This window comes from Myiozetetes cayanensis, unplaced genomic scaffold (assembly GCF_022539395.1).
Source record: "Myiozetetes cayanensis isolate MyiCay16 unplaced genomic scaffold, myiCay2020 scf2-11, whole genome shotgun sequence".
Taxonomy (NCBI): domain Eukaryota; kingdom Metazoa; phylum Chordata; class Aves; order Passeriformes; family Tyrannidae; genus Myiozetetes; species Myiozetetes cayanensis.
The window spans coordinates 86,999,028-87,019,090 of record NW_026087411.1 but is presented as its reverse complement, the minus strand read 5'-3'; the positions used below and the strand labels follow the sequence as shown (position 1 = coordinate 87,019,090).

The window sequence follows — 20,063 nt, the reverse complement described above, 5'->3', positions numbered from 1 at the left end:
TATTATAGGAGTAAGAAGGTGAAGGCAGGTTCTTTTTCCATGGAGCTCAATGACAGAACAAGAGGCAATGGGCTTGAAGTGAAACATGAAAGGTGCTGTCTGAACATAAGGAAATATTTTTTGACTGTAATGATGATTAAAGACTGGAACGGGTTGATGAGAGAGGTTGAGTTTTCCCCCTTGGAAATATTAAAAAACTACCTGGGCATGGCCCTGGGTAAACTGCTCTAGGTGGCCCTACTGGAGCAGAAGGGTTGGATAAGATGGACCGCAGAGGTTGCTTCCAACCTCAACCATTTTGTGATTCTGTGATGTATTTCTAGGATGAAAAGCAAAAAATGTCTATAAGAAAATGAAGAATGAAAATGGTTCTCTATCAAAAAAAAAAAGTAAAAGTAAGTTTGGAATGATCTTCTATACTGGTAAGTACAAGCAAGCTACATATTAATTTAAAATAGAGTTTAACAAACTTGGGAAAGAAACCAAATATATATAAAAATAAATATAAATATAAATATATATATATTATATATATATATATAAAGGCAGTGTTCTTTGGTTTAGGAATTAAGATATCTAATATAGCAGCATCATCAAAGTAATCTTTTGGGTTTAGTCATACTTAAACTATGTTAAACCATGATTTGAGATTATAAAAGAGCAGTCATTGGTCATAGCTAGTATAGGTTCAGAAGGGGAAAGTCCTGCTTGAAAAATCTCAATTTCCTTTTATAACCAGGTCAAGGAAATACAATAGAAGAAGACCAAGCATCATTAGGTAGCATGCTGTAGAAGCAAAATAACAACAGTAATTTAAAACAGAGTTAAACAAGCTAAGGAAAGAAACTATACATATAAAAAAGAAGCATTCTTATCTTTAGAAATGAAGATATCCAATATAGCACTACAGTGTGCTGCTTTGTGCTCTTCTCTCATATTTCCTTGACCTTTAAAGACCCAGAACAATCTGTCATTATTTCTGAAAAACATACGTAATACACTAAATATACATATGTCTTACACTAAATGAGATATGTTCATTAAAAAAGAAGTATCTGTGTCCACTCTTGAAACTCAAACATGTTTCTGTTGCACCATAGCCTACTGATATTACACCATCCACACTTTTTTTTTTTTCCTGCTCAAGATTAAGACACAAAATACAGTTCTGTCTGGGTAAGTAAATTATTGAGCAATCAACATTAAAATGGTGCAAATAGTCTTATGGTTGTATACATTTCACTGGGTTTCAGTAACACAAAATTTACTCTGTGTCTATGATGTAGCAAAGCACAACTAGGCTCAATTTTAAATGGGAACTATGTCATACAGTCTTTAAGTATAAGCCATTAATGTTATTCAGCAAGTATCACAGTTTAGTGCTCAACACAATGTCTGTGAAATGCTATTATCTAATGCATATAAAGCCAATATTGACTTACAGCTCATTGAGTTCATTGATATTTGTCCATGGGTCATTAATGGCAAACATTTTACATCTACTATGATTGTGTTTAGATACATATTTATATCCAACAGTTTATTGTTGCAATTATATGAAAGATTTAAAATTACACTTACTTCAAAGAAGTCATGTTAAGGAAATTCAGTTTAAAGGTAAAGTGATACCCTCATCAACATCTTACAGCAGGAACCTGTTATTATCCAATTACTGCATCACTTCACAAAATACGAAATCCATCTTTTAATCAATACTTTGTTTATTGACTAAACAAAACTTAAAACTAACTGGACTGCTATTGAAACCCCTGGATGATGGAACATATCTTATTGGACCAGACTTTCGCATTTGTTAAAGTAACTCCACAAAAGGCTAAAGTCTACTGGTTCTCATTGGTTTCTCAAAGCCCTTTTATAAGGCAAATCAATACCCTACCATATTAGGACTTGTATGTGCATTGGTGCTATATTCCTAGTTGCAACAGACAACTCTGTAAGGAAAGCTTTAAATATTCATTTATTTATTTGATAGCATTCTGTATCACTACATCAGGAAAAGCTATTCATTACCATACAGTTACATACAAAACATAGCCCAATCTTCAACAAGGTATAAAACAGACAAAGACTATCTCCAAAGACTAATTCAGAGAAAGTGTAATGGTCCTAGGAATTGAAAACCACTTAGATATGTAGAAAGAAATAATGAAGTTATCTCAACAGTGATTTTTTTTTTTTCAGTTTCATTATCTATTTTATGAATCAACACTACTCTGCTTTACAAAGAGAGGTAAATCTAGCCTACCAACTGCCAAATCACAGCATGAAAAATATTTTATCTCAAAAGCTGTGTTTTCAAACTTTTCAAATTTTGGAAGGGTATCAATAGGTAAAGCTTTAGCAGTGAAAGGCCTCACTTTGTTACAGCAAAGAGACTAACTTAGTACAAATGGAATTGGAAGGAGAAACTTGGCCAATCCATTCATCTCCACACACAAACAAACAAAAAAAATCCAAACCAAAACAAACAAACAAAAATATATATATATATATGCTGTTGTCTATGGAACAGCCTCACAATTCTTACCATAGAGTTAATACAGGAAAGTTTGTTGCTTGAAATAAAGAAAAATTTTCTTGCCCTTTCTCTAGGTTAATAATGTTATTCTGAAAGTTTTATATTCTTGTAATTAAAAAATATGGGACCTAAATTAAATTCTCCTAAATTTTATTGCTCTACTTAGACATTTAAGCAAAATCCCTAATCTTAGCTGTACTGAATCTAACTTAGGTATACATCCTTGTGTATCTCATTCCTTTTCCTGAGGTTTATAGATAAAAATAACATTGACATTCTTCCCAGAAGAATAACAAAAATAACGAAAGTAACCCTAAGCTAAAACTTGGCTTAAAGGTTTCCAGTTCAGACAGGAGATTATTCTTTACAATCTAAACTATCATTAATATCACTCTGTTGAGTCTAGAGAAGAAAAGACGGGGAGGGGATCTTATCAATACGTATAAATATCTCAAAGGAGAGTTCCAAGAGGGTGGTGCCAGACTTTTTCCAGTGGTGCCCAGTAAAAGAATAAGGAGTAATGACCATAAACTAAAACACAAGAAGTTCCACCTCAATAGAAGGAAGAACTTCTTTACATTGATGGTGGTTGAGCAATGGAACAGGGTGCCCAGAGAGGTAATGAAATCTCCCTCTCTGGAGGTGTCCCTGTGTAACCTGCTCTAGGTGTCCCTGCCTTGGCAGGAAGCTTGGTTTAGATGACTTTCAGGGGTCCTTTTCAACCCTAACTGTGAATACATTTAAGAAGTGAATTGCTGCACTTTTTTTCATGTTTGATAACCGCATAACAGAAAGAAATAGTTATTTCAATAAGCTCTTTATATGCAAGGCCTCTTTCTATACTCTTGCATTTTCAGTGTTATAAAATCAATTACAATAATAATAAGCTAAAGTTGTCATAGTGGCCAGTAAGTACAAACACAGATCATCAGTTAAGCATTTTTTTCCTCTTGTCTATTTTTAAATGCAATTGTATTTGCTTTGAAAGCAGATAATGAGTACAATTAAACACTCAAATGAAAGTTGAAATTGAACAAAACAATTTTGAGATTGTTTAAATTTGACTCAATAGTGGTTTTTATATCTCTAGTCTAAAAGTTTTTATCATTTCTTCTCTATTGTAGATTAGATTATATATACAAAGAAAATTGTGATGATTTGTAAATATTCAAATTTATAGAGTGATATTAGCCTCTTTTTGATCACAAATTTCAAAATCTAGAACTAGATGACACAATCCTGACTAGCAAAAGAGTGAGTTAAGAAGGAACATTTTTACTTTTTTTGTCCTTATAATTAATTTGCAACAAGAGATGTGACTATATGATAATAATATAGAATAATAACCTCCAAAGTAACCATTTCCTCTTTGTGAAATAACTGATGATCTTCTTGCTAAATTGTTGAATGGTATAATTTGCCAATTATTTGTCATTTTGATTTGTCTGGTTTGTAACAGGCAGAAGCAGCTTTATTCAAATAAAGGATTTTTAATTATTAAAATAAAATAAAGATTTCATTGAATTTTTCCTTTTTCTTTTGTTCATGTAAATGAAAAGAAGAATTTTGTCATATTATCTAAAAAATGTAATACTTTTTAGGTAACAGGATAGATAATAAAGACTTCTCATACTTTGACCTCCCCAAAAGCAGGCAAAATCCAAATGTTATTTTATAAATTTTGTGTCACAAAGTGAAGTGACTCATATAGAAAATGCACTCTAAAAATAGAATGCACACTCCCACTCCTACTTACTCTATCCCAGGGGACTTGTACTAAATAATATCAAAATATCCAGTCAGCAGGATTGTTTTAACATGATTGAAATGGTAATGAGAAATATATTTAAATGATGATGGGCAGCTAACCTTAAAATCAAAAGTCAGATCACTGAAATCAACAGAGAAGTGCTAGCATGTTCTGCTGTTCCAGCATCTCAGGAAGGACACAAGACAGGTAAAACCAGTGAGGGCTTGGTTTTGTTTGTTTTGGGTGAGGATTTTTTCTTTCTTTTTTTTTTTTTTTCACATTGTCTCACTGCAATCAAATTTATGGAAAGTGCTAAAATATGGAATTGTGGTGAAATGACTGAAATCAAGACTTTCTGATTTTTTTTTTTTCCTCAGGACATGGTTTTGCACAGGTATAGTAACTACTGACACGACAACCTAGCACTTGGGGTTCCTGTCTCCCATGTGTTCTTTTTTATTGTACTCTCTCAGGAAGGAGAGTTTTCATTTACAATATATCAGGATTGGAACTAACCATGTTCTGTTTTCTGACTTCTTATTGACTTCTCCACCTTTCTGCTATTACTGGTTTCTTTAAAGTGTGTGTTAAGAATGTTTTGCTCAAGTTAGCTTTTAAAAGCTCAAATATAGAGTAGGTGCCACATGTCTAGACAGGCTATTTTCCATTGTGAAAAGATGTTGTGTGTTCTGGAATGTTTCCCTATAATCAGTCTAAACTTTCCTTTGTTCGAGATTATCCAATTTTTACGAAAACAATCTCTTCTCTTTCCTACTGTCATGTTTCTACCCTTCAATTACATGCCAGTCTTGTTTCATCGATTATACAGAGGTTCCACAGTGCAGATATTGTGTTATTATAATGTCAGAACATGTATGTACCATTCCAAACATATCTGAGATTTCTAAACTTGAGGATGTTAAAGGGGGTTGTTTGTGGGATTTTTTCCTTCTTTTGTTCTTATATATTCTCACTGCATTACAGAAAGAATAACAAATATAACTAATTATCTCTGGATAGCCTGAAATATTTTATGAACTGACTCAAAGCAAGTAAAGAGTTTAAGTAGCAAGATAAGATCTACATGATCCATTTATTTGCTTTTATTATGTTTTTGGTCAAGGTTCTGGCGACAAGCACTTTTCCCTTGAAGAACAAATATGTGCTGGAAGGAGGTAAAAAAGATGGATTCAGACTCTCCCCAGGGTTGTTCAGTGACAGGACAATACACAGTGATCAGATACTGAATTCCATTTAAGCATTAGAGAAAGAAAATACTGTGAGGGTGATCAAATACAGGAACAAATTGCCCAAACAGGTTGTGGAGGCTTCATCTGTGGAGACATGGAACAACTTATGACAGCTGACCATGATTGAGGAAGGATGTTAAACTAGATAATATCCAGGGATTCCTTCCAACCTCAGAGGTTCTGTGATTTTTCTTCCATTAATTGTCAGACTCTGCCAAACTTGTTAAACTTTAACAGTTTCATAGACTGAAGACAGCTTGATAACCCATTGTTTGAAGCATCATGTTCCCGTGTTTCAGCCTTTCTCCTCCTGACTTCACCTAATGTCTCTTCAATCATGTGTTGATAAAAACAACAGAAAATCAATCCATATCGTCCTTGCCCCCTTGCCCATATTTTTCATGCCCCTCTTGATCCTATAAACCTCTGTCAAGTTCTCCTTTACTCATATTTTGCTTATAATAAAGAGTCAAAGTTTATTTAGCTGTGGCTTAGTCATTCCTCACACAGATTGATTTCATGTGTTTCCTTTATTTCCCTTTTTCTGAAGCTTTCCATTGCAATATACTTTTCTGACATTTAGAAATCCAGCATATGCATTCATATAGTGACCCAATTCTTTATAGTCTACTATAATAGTTCTCTATTACTTCCAAATAATCCTTGACATTATGATGGTTTGCTTGTTTTCTACTGCTAATAAATACTGAACAAACGTTCATATGGAACAATTTATCTTAAAGCCCAGATTTCAGGTTGAATCACAGTGGTCAGCTCAGAGCACATAATTCTTTATGCAACGTGATAAGCTTCTTTATTCATATATTTTGTTTTAATGAATCTATTGCCCACCAATATTGTAAGGACTTTCGACGAATTCACAGACAGTCCTTGTACTTGCTATAATGAATAACACAGTAATATCAGAAAATTTGTCATTTCACTGTTGTCAAAGGTCACATCAGTATATCTTGCACAGCTTGATGTGGATCTCCCATGTGAACTCTCTCCACTATGAAAATTGATCACTTACCTATGCATACTATTTTCTATTTCTTAACCATGCAAGGACTTTCATTCTCATCTAAAGTTTTTCTGAGATTATTTCTCTGTCAAAAGTCTTTTGGCAATCTAACAATACATTTAAATGGGATTGACCCTATTAACAAACTTGTGGACTTCTTTGCAAGGTATGTAAGGCAAGAATTAATTTTCCAAAAGCCATGCTGATTTCTTCCCCTATTCTATATTCATGCACATAGCAACTGCTTCTCTTCTTCATCTACAAAATTGCCTAGTATGCATTAGTTTTGCATTTCACCTGTACATCATTGCATGTCTCATCAAACCTGTTCTCAGAGGAGCTGCATTTGTATTTGTGTAGTACATTTCCTGCCTATAACAAAAAAATTATTCTTAACTCCATAAGTGGAGCAAGCAAGCTGTAAAAGAACGACAATTAAAGTTTAATACATAACATGACATTATTAGGTGAAGTGAAACCTTAATGGAACCTTCAGGAGCCTCAATGCAGAGACATAAATGTAACTTTGATTCTGTCTAGTCAGAGATTCAAATTAAGATTTTATTACACATTCTGGTGGAGAGTTGTTTCACAAATATCTTATTGGGTTTCAGATTTCTAATAGCTTGCAATATGCAAGGTATTATTAATCTAAAGGTACATGAATCATCACCAGTATATTTGCAAACGAACATTTTCCTCTCTGATGTTAATCACAGACCATCTCTCTGGATCAATTTTGCTCCAGTCTTTTAAAGAGAAAAGCCAAGTTAATCTATACTCTACAAGGCAGAAGAAGGACAAAAGAGACACCAGCTTTGACACACAGGGTAGCATATGCTAAGTGTCCTCTGACTCATTAGAAAGGTGTTAAGCTATACATGTAATTAAATCTTGGCAGGTTCAATTTCTTACAAAATGAGAAAACAAGAATTAAGCTGTCTGGTACATTGTTGAATTTCTTATTAATAAAAACTTGCATTTTGAACATTCATTTTATGGTGGGCTATTTGGTAATCAAACCTAAGCTTTGTTAACATTCATTTACTTTTGGTTAATCAATCTTTGAACTGTTGTGCACCAAGGTCTTTATCAAGACTGAGTTCTGATTCTTTCATGTACCGTGTTAATATGCAATAAAATGAACTTTGTCTTGAATAGATGGTAATATGAAGACAAAAGACAGTATAGAGATGGAAAACTGGAGCTTAAATAAGTGAAGAGGAGAATAAACTTCTTGTGTCTTGAGCTAGCTACAAACCAAGCATCTACATGTAACACATCCCACTTAGCTTTAGTCCCACTGAAGTCATCTAAAGCAATTGTCCAGAATCCATGTAGTGCCAGTGAAGAAAGGTAAACTTACTATCTACACTACTGGTTTTCTCTGAATAGTACTTGTGGTCATTTATTTTGGGGGATAAGCTGGATGTAATAGAACTGACTTTCTGTCAGACTTTTCCTTTCACAGGAACCTAGGTTTGCCCATGCAGAAAGAAGATGAAATGGAGTCTTTGCATTTTAGACAGAGGATCGGGACACAGTTAAGGAACACTTTTAGATTTAGCTTGATAATAATCTAGATTTCAACAGTTTATATACAATCACTTGCCTGTCCATAGCTTCCTAAAGTTATTATTTCCAACCAGACTAATTCTTAACACAAATTTTCTGATTATTATATGCTCATTTGGGTTTTGGGTTTTAGTTCTTTTTCTTGTTTGTTGTGGGGGGGTGTGAGGGATTTTAAATCTTCCTGAAGAGCTTAAGGATAAGATTTACTTCCTGTTAGTTTGCATATTAGCCATTCAAAGTACCAATTGAGCACTGGAAACAGCTACCATAGTAGACATTTTAAGTTTAATACTAAAACGCACTAATGGGAAGTTACGCACTAATGGGAAGTTACTCACTTATGGCAAGTGAGTAACTTAATTACACCAAGTTACTCACTTATGGAAAGAAAAATAGTAAAAGAGTATTACAGTTAAATGTAAACTTTTTAATAATCAGGAAAAACCTCATTTAATTTGGAAAGTATTTAAAATATATCTTTTTTCTAAGTTAGACCATTTAAAAAAGAAAATGTAAAATTAATTCAAAGCTATCTAAATGTTTTGGCACTGCTTGAATGAGGCCCTGTTTTGACTTCAAGAAAAAACAACCAGGTAAGTGCTCATTAAATAAGCCTATCTTTAGAAATAATGTTTTGCACATCACAACAGAGCTATTGACTAGAATTGTCATGTGTGAAGAAAGTCAAACATTTAAATTTCTAAATGTCTGAGGAAAAATGCACATTTTAGTTCACTATGAAGCCAGAGCAATTCAATTGACTGTATATCAGAATTTGGCACTTAGTTTGGGCTTTTTCAACCCCAGTGGCACTTTTTATTTTTCATTACAATTCTGATGATAAATATAATTTAGGAAAGTAATTAATTTGCTTGTTCCCTTGCCATCTGAATCTGTCATCTGACAATGGCTCAGCATATTCATCACAAGGGGTCAAGCATGGGTAATGAAGCAGTTACAATCTCACTGGCAACTACTATGCCAGCATTGTTACTGAAATGTAATCCAATCCTCTGATTACAGTTGTCTATATTAGGGCACTAAATTTGTTCACAGCCTCTGTCTTAGCTGCATCATCATCATCATTCTCAATCCTACTACAAAGATTTTTCCTCAAATCGAGCTATGAAACTTTACTTTGTTTACATGTTGATAGAAGGTCCTTGCCTCAAAAAGCATAGAGACAATGGATAGAATGAAAAATGCTTAATCTACTCAGAGGATACTGACGCATATTCAGCTTCAACTTTCTGTCATTTCGGAACCACTCCATCTCTTAAAAATCAAAAGTATTTGCTTCTCATTTACACTTCCTGAATAAATCAGTCAGCGTTTCATTCTGCAGAAATATTAAACAGAGAAAGATAAAAGCAGGAGATATTTTTCTTTTAGTATGAGATGGTCTCATAAGATATAGATTCAGCAATGGTTTCCTCTTAGCTGAGAGCAGTGCATAAAGGTAACCTTTTTATACCCTAACCCTAATACTCTTCTGAACGCTGTTTTTTGTTGAAGCAGTTTTGAGGGATGTGCTACATTTACAGAGACTTTGTAACCTAATGGTTATAAATCTTATGTATGTACTTATATAAGAGGATTTATTAAGATTCATTTTTAAATTTAAACTTCTACCCTCCACAAATTGTGAAATTTTAAAATTAAATTCTTACACCTTCCTGTATTATTATCTTTGAGGGGAAAAGACCATTTGAAAAACAGAGACCATGTTTAGTGCCTCATCTGATATGGCATCCAACTCAACAGTTTTACTTATCCTTTTGTGAATAGTGAAATATTCATTCTCTAATATAATGTGAAAATTCTACATTACTGATGCTTCAAATAATAATTATTTTATTTTATATAATTATTTGTTTATCAGAGAAAAAGTGTATTTTATTACATATATATATGTTAAGGCATCCTAATTTGTTTACAACTAGTATATACAGATGACCAAGAGGCTCAGAGTGGCTTTTTTTGTGGTTTCAGTATCTCTTTACCTTTGCATAATATAAATAAAATATGCATCATGGAAAATAAAAAAAAAAATTACCTAATTTAGTTTCTCACTGAGTTCAGTGATGAGCTATCATTTATTTCAATGAAGGCAAAAAAGATATAAAAGAATTGTCTTTTATTAGAAGTTTATACATGTCCTGCTTCAAAATCTTACGTACTATAATCCACTACCCTCCAAAAAGCAGCATTAGGAGTTCTGGTTACCAGGCATGGCAGTGTGGTATTTCCCTGTTCTTGATGAATACGAGCCATTATTCTTTTTTTTCATGATCCTTCGACTACACTATTAGCTTCCTCAGAGAACTGAAATAACTAGTCTCCTTCAATGAAGGATTCCTAAAGGAGACAGAGTGTGAGTTTCTCTTCTTCTGGGAAACTGATTTTATAATGGTGAAGGTGTCAGACATAATTAAGATGAATGATTGTGTACCCAACTAAATGAATCTTACCGTTGTAAATTTGACATTTTTCCTATACTGTTCATGAGTCTAATAGGAAGAAATCAAATGCACATCTTCTTAGCAGGAGTCAGAAGCAGGATAAAGTACACAACACTGTTAAATAACTGCTGAAATGGAAGAAGTCTGAAGACCTCCTTCAGACATAATCCTTTCGGTCTTTTCAACAAAATTCTCGAAGGAGTAAATATTATGTTTGATGACTTAAATGTGATTCATATGACAAATTTTGGCAGATTTCCTCATTCAGTAAAGATGGAAAAAAGGTACATAGACTCTCAATCATGCTAGTAACTCATTAAAAAGTCAAAAAAGCATAATCTCATATTTGGTTCATTTTCAAGATAAGTGAATAAGACAGAAATAATGCCCACTACTATTCTTTATTTAATCTTTCTACCACCTCATCCCAGTAACCTTTAAAGTCTTTTCATAGTGATTTTTTTTTTTTTTTGGTTAAGAATTAGCAGTTAATTCAGCCAATTACAACAACTTTCTCAGTAAGCAAGTTTCCAAATGAATTTCAGATTCAAATGAAGATGATCACATACTTATTCTTTCAGGGAAAAAAAATCACTTTACCATATGACATCAATTAGCTTACAATCAATTATTTATAAGCAGTAATAATAATCTATGTGTCTCAGTGTATCGTAAAGAGGGAAGTCATCCATCTATTATAAACCACTGCCAAATTTACTGGTAAAATCTTTATTTATATTATGTATGGCTATGACAAGTCATTTCATATTAAGAAATGAGCAGCAACTATCAGTCCACAACATGTAATGGTCCAAGACAAGATAGTGTTCTCTTTTGATAATCTGATTTTTAGCAATCAAATAAAGCCTGTTACAGAAATAAGAAAGAAAACAAAGAACAAATATTATGTATTTAAAACAGAACATATGTAGTAAATTCAGATATGATAACAAATTGCAAGACAATAAAGAAAATAAAAGATAAGCAGATTCTACTATCAAAAAAAAGTATAAAAGTGATCTTAACATGATCCAAATGAAGAAGTAGAAGTCTTTACCTTAAACGTAAGATTCCTCCTGGCAAAGAGTTTGGGATGCTAATTTGATATAAAGTGTGCTTTCTTACTGCAGAAAATAGATTTCATCAATCCTAGAGCCCAAGGAGATACCATATGTCACCAGTATTCCCCTGCTTCCCACCCCTGGTAATGTGGTTAGCATAACTTATATTATTATATAAAGCAAACAGCCATTCTCTGTGGCTGAGTGGGTGATGCATTTCTTTCGTGTGAGCCAACTAGAAAAATAAAAAGTATTTCTTCTTCTACTCTGTACTGGTCTCAAGATTCCTGAGTGCCAGTCCAATTAAACCCTTCCTTACCAGCCTTGAAGGTCCTAGGCACTTTGCCAAGCAGGTGTTGTTGATGACCACAGCAAAGAACAAAGAAGCTTAACACCACACAGAATGCCATCTATGAAATCAAGCACTTGTTAGTTACTCCTAAGTGGTGATCTTGGTTAGTTAGAGGATGTCTTGGGCATACCATTAATAAAATGATAGAATTTTCAGCTGTCGGAGAAGTGAGGCCAGGAGTGAACAGAACTACCACCTTGGTTTTCTGAAGGGTAGACTCCTTGTTTAAGAGCCTGGTCAACAGAGTACCTGGGAGGCAGTCTGGAAGGTCCAGGAAAGCTGGAAATTCTTCAAGAAGAAAATCTTAAAGGTGCAGGAACAGGTCATCTCTATATTCCAAAAGATGAGCTGGTGGGATAGACTGACCTGCCGGATCAGAGAGCTTTGTCTGGAACTCGGGGAAAAAAGGAGTGTTTATGACACTTGGAAGAAGAGACAGGCAGCTCAGGAGGACTACAAGGATGCTGTGTCATTATCCAGGGAGAAAATTAGAGGGAACATAGCCCAACTAGAATTTAATCTGGCTCTGCTGTGAAAGACAATGAAAATGTTTCTATTAGCCACATCAGCAACAAAAGAAGGGTAATGAATCTCCATCCTTTTTTGGTTGCGGAGGGGGTAACATAGTGACAAAGGGTGAGGAAAAGGCAGAGGTATTTAACGCCTTCTTTGCCTCAGTCTGTGAGACCAGTTGTTCTCCAGGTATGCAGCCCCCTGAGCTGGAAAACAGGGATGGGGAACAGAAGGAATCCCCCATCATCCAAGGACAAATGGTCAGTGACTTGATACACCACTTAGACACACATAAGTTTATGGGGTCAGCTGGGATCCACCCAAGGGTATTGAAGGAGCTGGTGGAAGTGCTCACCAAGCCACTTCCAGATATTTACCAGCAGTCTTGGACTGGATGTTAGCAAATACGATGTCCATCTACAAGAAGGGTCAGAAGGAGGATCTGGGGAACTACAGACCTGTCAGCCTGACCTCAGTGCCAGGGACACTTATGGAACAGATTATCTTGAGTGCAATCACATGGTGTGTGTGACCATATAAATTTCTTGGTATGTTCGGGTTGATACACTTGCCTTTGAGACCCACCTGTTAAAATTTTAATGTAACAAATGACAATATGGTTAGTACTCTGTGAACTCTAATAGGGCTTTTTCCTGAAATTATTTTTCTTCAAGTACACAACTCATTTCCAGCATATAATTGGGAAGCATAACAATGACTTAGGCCTCAATTTGCAATGCAGTGTAATACAAACGTGAGTTATACAGACTTACATGACTCAAGTTGCAATTGGAACAAGGTAAGACAAAAGAGCATGCTGCTGTGGTCTTCTCCTCCAGGATTCAACATAGCAAAAGACATGAAAAAGTTAAAAAAAAGTAAGGTAAAAACTTTTTAAGAAATACTTTTATCAGCTGTCATCAACAAAAAAGGAAAGAGAAGAATTTGGGTCATGTTTTTAGTATATATAATTCAATATAACTTCCTCTCCCTACCTTAACACAGGGTCATTATGCTTTGCCTGCTCAGTAACCATTAGTATCTTTAGTGTTAGAGACAGAGGCAGATTTTATAAAGGTGTCTTTAGAAAGTGTGGAATTCCAGGGTACCTATTCTGATATTAAAAATTGTCTTTAAATGGTCACAGAATGACTAACACACTCAAAAGAAGTGGGTCACCACAGTCAGTACTCAGATCCCACTCTTTAAATTTTAAATGCCAAAATCTTCATTGAGCCTAATGAAACTCAAGCATCAGTTCTTAAAAAATAAACACAAAGATTAGAACAGAATAATGAGTCAGCATTCTCCAGATGACCTGTTGTACCTGCAAAGGTGTTCAGTCTCAGCCTGTAGTTCAGGGAAGTAACTGAAGTGAACCTTTTTCTCAGTGTGAGAGTCCATGACTGACACTCCACAGAGGATCATTATTTGGTATAGAATACTATATGATACTAACTTTTTCTGGATCATAGAGTTGCATTGCTTTGTGTTTTTTTAAAATATCTACCATTAGGTTGAAGCAGTCATGTCAACATCATTTTGGGCTTTGTCCAGTGATAAGGAAGAGAAGATGCATAGAGAGATTTCCTAATATAATAATTCTTTCAAGTGGATAAAGCTAAGAATGTGACTCAGATAGTAACAGCCTTTTCTGTTAAATTCAAAGGCTCTAGCTTCACTTCCTGCATGTGATCCAGCTAGGATCAGTGTTGCATTCATAAAAGTACCTCAGAATTAGCATACTGTTCAATATTGAAAGCTTTTACAGCTAAAAAACGTTGGTAGATGACAATATAAAATATTTATAATCAGCTGTCATCTTGATTTCTGTGGGACAACTCACATCAAATAGATCTTGTAAGTGTTTAGGATCAGCCCCAGGCTCTGTCTCTAAACTTTTGTTAGGCATAATCAGTGTCTCACACACAGAAACATTAAGAGGTTTTTCAACTGCTGTAATGTGTGCAGTAGCATACATTATTTTTTAATATTTTTTTCTAAAAATTATATAAAACATTACGGTGAGGTTGAAAACCTAAAGTTTAAATAAACATTGAACAGACTGCTCAAGGTTGTTATGGGATCTCCATAACTGAAGGTTATTAAGAGTAGAAAACACAATTTTACTCTGGCACCAGAGGACAGGCTACATAACTTCTTGAGGTCCTTCCAGGAGCTAATTGTGATGATTCTGACATGCCTATGCAGAGAAACAAAAAAATATGAAAGTACTTCTTGCTTCCTTGACAAGGCTGCAAACCTGCAGACTGCAGGTCTTTGAGGAGAACAATGCCCTGGGTCAGCAAGTTGTCATGAAGAAGCAAATAACTATCAGCTGTAATTCATTTGCGGGCTGCTTCCTCCTTAGAGCAGGAAATAAACAGAAAATTAATTGAAAATCTGAATTAAAACTAATTCTCTAGCCCAGTCCTGAGCTCTGGACACATACTCACTGTTAAAAGAAACTTTCGTGTTGCAACCTATCCCCTAGAAGGGGTGTTAAGGGGATTGGGGATACACTATATAATGGTTATATATGGCCTTATAAAGGATTAGAGTAGGTATTTGACTACATCTGAAATCATATTTATGGAGATGGATGATTAGGAATTAGGATATGGACAGAATGTGTCAGTATGGTTATTATATGGTGAAATGGTTTCTAAAAATGATTGGGCCATGACCAAACAGCATATGCCTAAAAGGGTTAAGGAAATAAGGACAGAAATTGAAGATGCTTTGGCAGATGTTTTTATGTACTTCTGCTCTTCAAAATAGATCAAGTGAAATCTTAGATGACTGGAGAGTAGCCAACATAATGCCATTATTTTAAAATGGTCTAAGGAGAGACAAGGAAGGTAAAGACTTACCTAACTCATTGGAATTCTCAGAGGATATGGCTGTCAACCTAGACAAAGGAGATATGCACATCATACAAACATTCAGAAAACGTTCAGCTACTGTCTTGCTTGCAAAGTCAAGAAATGAATTAAAAGCAGGCATATTAAGCAGAATGGAGTAAATCAGGTATAATAAATGCATGCTGAAAATAGAAAATAAACTTAATGAGGATGTTTTTGACCAAGTTGGCTGCTTCAAAAAAATGTATAACGAGAAGTGACACAGCTAGACTGCTAACTGCACTCCTCCTTTCAGAAAGTCTTCCCAAAGGAGGTTACTTGCTTGAGATTGACTTGTTAATGTAGCTTCTTTCAAGTCTGACATGTTTGTAATGCTGTTGTTCTACCCTCTGCTGCCAGAGCTCCCTCCAACATACTGCCCTTCTTCACTTTAAAACAGGTGAATTTTCATGTCCATGGAAACATTTTCCTGTCATTCACAGAAAATAATTACACTCTATTTGCACCATGGGGAGCTGCAGCATAAGGTTCCCACACTGTCCTGTGAGACTGAGAGGAAAAAAAATCAGTTCTGTATCTATACCCTTTCAGTCCATGACAACTTTATTGATAGTACTATGGAACAATTTTATAGGTGAGGGCTGTGCCATAGGCTGAGATCACAAATAAGTTTAACAAATAAGCATATTTAATTAAATGGTTATCTAGTAACAACCTTTTCTAGTAAGTCAAGAAAGATTTGTCTTAGTAGGAAAGCAAGAAAGGTCTCTGACGCTGATTACTCATTCCCTGAGCCATCCAATCCTATGATTATTTTAAAGATAGATGAGTAAAAAACTCCAGAGGGATATATCAAATGCTTTTGTACCTTGAGTTGGTATCATCAGCCTTCCGTAGCAAATATACTAGCAACAAAGCAAGGAATGTTATTTATTCAACATCTTCCATAACAATAATGAAGGATTGTATTAAATATTCTTAATCAGATTTGAAATTAACATGTGAATTAGTTTGGGATATTTTCTGAGGTTACTACAGTAGAAAAATGATAAGAAATATTCTTAAATAATTAAGAATAAGTAAATTTTTTTTTATTCAGTAAGTGGAGGACATCTTAAGCAATGTCTTCTTTCCCACAGATACTTTATATTTTTTAAGTTATTTCAAATATTTTATCTGACTGAGTTCTGAGAAGGTTTTATACTGGAAACATCCTTCTTGAGGATGTGCAGAAACTAGTTAGATAAACATGTTTTTATGCAGGTCTTTAACAGGCAACAGGTTATACCATAATTTGCATGTACTAGTCAACAACTGTGAATTTTAATATTTTATTTATATCAGAAACTCTAAAGAGGTCAAACTACTATATAACATATATTAATTATATTTCTGACAATAACTTGTGTGTTTTTCCATTCCATTTGAAGAAACTGTATTAGTGGCACCAGCTTTGCTAATCTGTAGAGATCATAGAATCATGGAATCATAAGATGGTTTGAGTTGAAAGGGACTTTAAGATCAGAGGAAATGTTCTCAACTTGCTATAGGGGAGGTTCAGGTTAGCTATTATGAAAAAAAATGTTCAAAAGATGTGTGGCTGGGGCAGGTGGGGATATGGTTTAGCAGTGAACACAGCGGTGTTAGGTTAACGGTTAGACTTGATGATCTTAAAGGTCTTTTCTAGCCTTAATGATTGTACGATATTATGACCTACTTCCAACCTCCCTGCCATCAGCAGGTACACCTTTCATTAGACCCAGTTGCTCAGAGCTTCATCCAACCTGGCCTTGATCACTTCTACAACTTCTCTGGGTAACCTGTTCCAGTGTCACGTCACCCTCAAAGTAAAGAATTTCTTCCTAATATCTTTAACATTTCAGTTATTCATTTGACATCCAAATAAATCAAGTCTCTGCACTAAAATTTTTTTAAGGTCTGTATTCTGAACGTTAAAAACTGACTTCTGAACTCCTGAAATAGACTGTTAAAACAATCCAAGGACAATTAATTTAAGAAAAAAAAATAAATTAATAAATAATATTTTTTTAAAAAAGAAAATACACATCTAAACTGAATATGAACAATCAGCTGCATGCAAAATAAATGTATTGGCCAAAACTTTTAAACTGGGTTGGATAAGTGTCTTGTGGGGCTATGTATGTGCTATACACGTGTAAGTACACTTGAAAGTCCCCTCCACAAAATCAGCCCATCTCCTACTTTTTTAAGGATTGCATCTCTCAGAAATTTTTTCCTGTTACCTATCTTAAACCAACAAGATATTGTGTTGTTCTGGGCATAGTTGGCAAGATGCAGACAGCAGGGGCTGCAGGGGGACTCTGTGAGGACAGGCTGGGGCTGCCCTGTGCCAGACACAGCTGGTTCCAGCCAGCTCCAACCCACCCACAGCAGGACATGGCTCAGGTGGGGGCACCTTGGGAGAAAAGGGTATATAATTAAGGGTATAAAACATCTGACAGAGGGAGGACAGAACAAGAAGTGTGAGAAGCAACCCTGTAGACACCAAGGACAGCAAAGAAAGAGCAGAAGGAGGTATCTGCAGCCTGTAGGGAAGACCATGGTGGAGCAGATATGCATACACATGGAGTACCCCACCCCAGAGAAGTTAGATATTCCTGAAGGACTGCAGACAATGGAGAGCTCAGGCTACAGTGGGGGAAAAGCCTGACGATGAAGAAGTGGTAGAGAGGAGATGTTATGGGTGGCTTGCTGTGTGTCAGTGTGGGAAAGGAAATAAAGGAGTTAGGAATGAAGGAGTGAAGTTGATCATGAGAAAAATAAAGTGTGGGGGATAATGCTGTTCTTTACTTCTCGTTATCCAAATCTATTTTTACTGACAACAAATTAAATTAAATTTCTTAAATTTGAGTCTACTTTGCGCTTGACATTAACTGATAAGTGATCTCTCCATCCTTATCCCAACTTTTTGCATCTTGTTTTCTTCCATTCCTCTTTAAGACAGTAGTTGGGTGTAGCTGGTAGCCAGTCAAGGTTGACAAACCACATACTTATGTAGATTAAAGGGATCTTCCTCTACTGATGAGAGAGAAGCAACTCTAACTACAAGAATAGGTAGAAGAAATTACTCTCTAAAGCATTTCTATCTCTTTTCATTGTCTCTAGATGGAGCTAAGATTAAAGAATCAATTTAAAAAGTCTAAGGTTAGGTGAGATGAATTCTGCTGTGGTTGGCCCAATGAGAGTCAGAAAGAAAAAGAAATTAGTAAAAACAAAAAGTGTTTAAGATTTACATGGTTAGATATGGTGTGTTTTTCCTATATCTGACAAATGTAATCAGATTAAATTAATTATGAAAAGTGTGACAGGTATTGCACTGAGAAGTGTTAAAAGAAGTAATAAATCATCAGATAAGACATCCTCAGTCAGAGAACATATGTTATAGAAAGACTTTCAGTACTTTCAGAGGTAAGAGGCCTCAGCCCCAAGCAACTGTGTTGAAATAAGAGCAGCTTGTACTGTTTCCAATGGAGTCAAATACTGGAGTTCATGTGCCAGTAAAACAGAAGATTCAGTTAAAAATAAAAAAATGCAACTACACTTCTATTTCAGTCTCTCTTTGTGATTAATTTCTCTCACTAAACACAGGTATTTTAGGAGTCTCATAGTACCACTCATGTAGTTATTTATGTATTGTCCGTCAGTGTTCCAATAGCCAAATCTAAATAAGAAAGGCCATAAGAAAAGTTATGTGGTTTTATTTTTTCCCCTTCATCCACTTAAAAGGTTTTCTCAAGGGATAGTTTTTAATACTTCCAGACCTATAGTTATGTTTGCCTGTTTCCTTCTAATGAACAGAGGTAGCCCTGTGGTTTTGTACCCAGTTTTGCCCTAAACATCAATTCCCCAGCCATGAACTTTACTAATAGGAAATCTTAACACAATAATGTTACAATACAAAAATGAATACAGTAGAACAAGTAAAAATGACTTGGTAAAGAAGCCTATGTTTCCATAGTGTAATTCATACTATTTTCAATGAAGGTCTGACTATTAAAAAAAAAAAAAAAAAAAACCTGGTCTCTTAAAAGGTTGTATTTTGGGTATTTAGCCACAAAGAGCTAAAATAAGAGCAATTTACCTTTTTTCAGCTTTTCTTCAGTGTATTAATGATATCTGTTTAAAACTTATTCCTAAACAGAAACTGTGTATACACAATACAGAAAAAAAAAGCAAAGAAAATCTTCTCTTGAGCCATAAATATATATATTGCAAATCATTAATTCCCAAATGGTAATCTTTCACTGTTGCATGCTTAAAAATGTGTCTGAACTTCAGACATGCAGTCTATAGAATTATAGCCCTTAGGAAAATATACTGACTTTTCATTTTGATAAGATATTGAATATTATAATTAAAGTAATGGCATAACCATATCATCTTTAGTGAAATGGACAGACTGGACTGAAAAAAAAAGAAATTAGAAGTCAGTAATTACCACAGAGATTTGTGTCAGGTGTTCCTTTTGTTTTGCTTTCAACTGTGAAAGAAAAAAATATATAAATACTTTTGTTGTTGAAATGCTTAAGAAGAACCAGTAACAGGACAGGATATAACATAAAAGAAGCTCTGCAAATATTTAATAGCTTATAAATTACAATGAGATATATGCTAAATAAAAGCACTTTAAA

At 34.6% G+C, this 20,063-nt stretch overlaps 1 long non-coding RNA gene across 2 annotated transcripts in view; it reads right to left on the bottom strand.

The window, feature by feature from the left end:
• The window catches only part of LOC126640497 (uncharacterized), a 97,449-nt gene that overhangs the window by 50,030 nt on the left and 27,356 nt on the right, over positions 1–20,063 (bottom strand). The window contains exons 3-6 of one of the 2 annotated variants that reach the window (XR_007629079.1): positions 19,871–19,912; positions 15,400–15,437; positions 13,300–13,359; positions 11,658–11,749 (exon numbers count right to left, since the gene is read on the bottom strand). This is a non-coding gene — a long non-coding RNA (uncharacterized LOC126640497). The remainder of the gene's footprint in view (positions 1–11,657; positions 11,750–13,299; positions 13,360–15,399; positions 15,438–19,870; positions 19,913–20,063) is intronic. The other variant, XR_007629078.1, reaches the window with a different exon arrangement.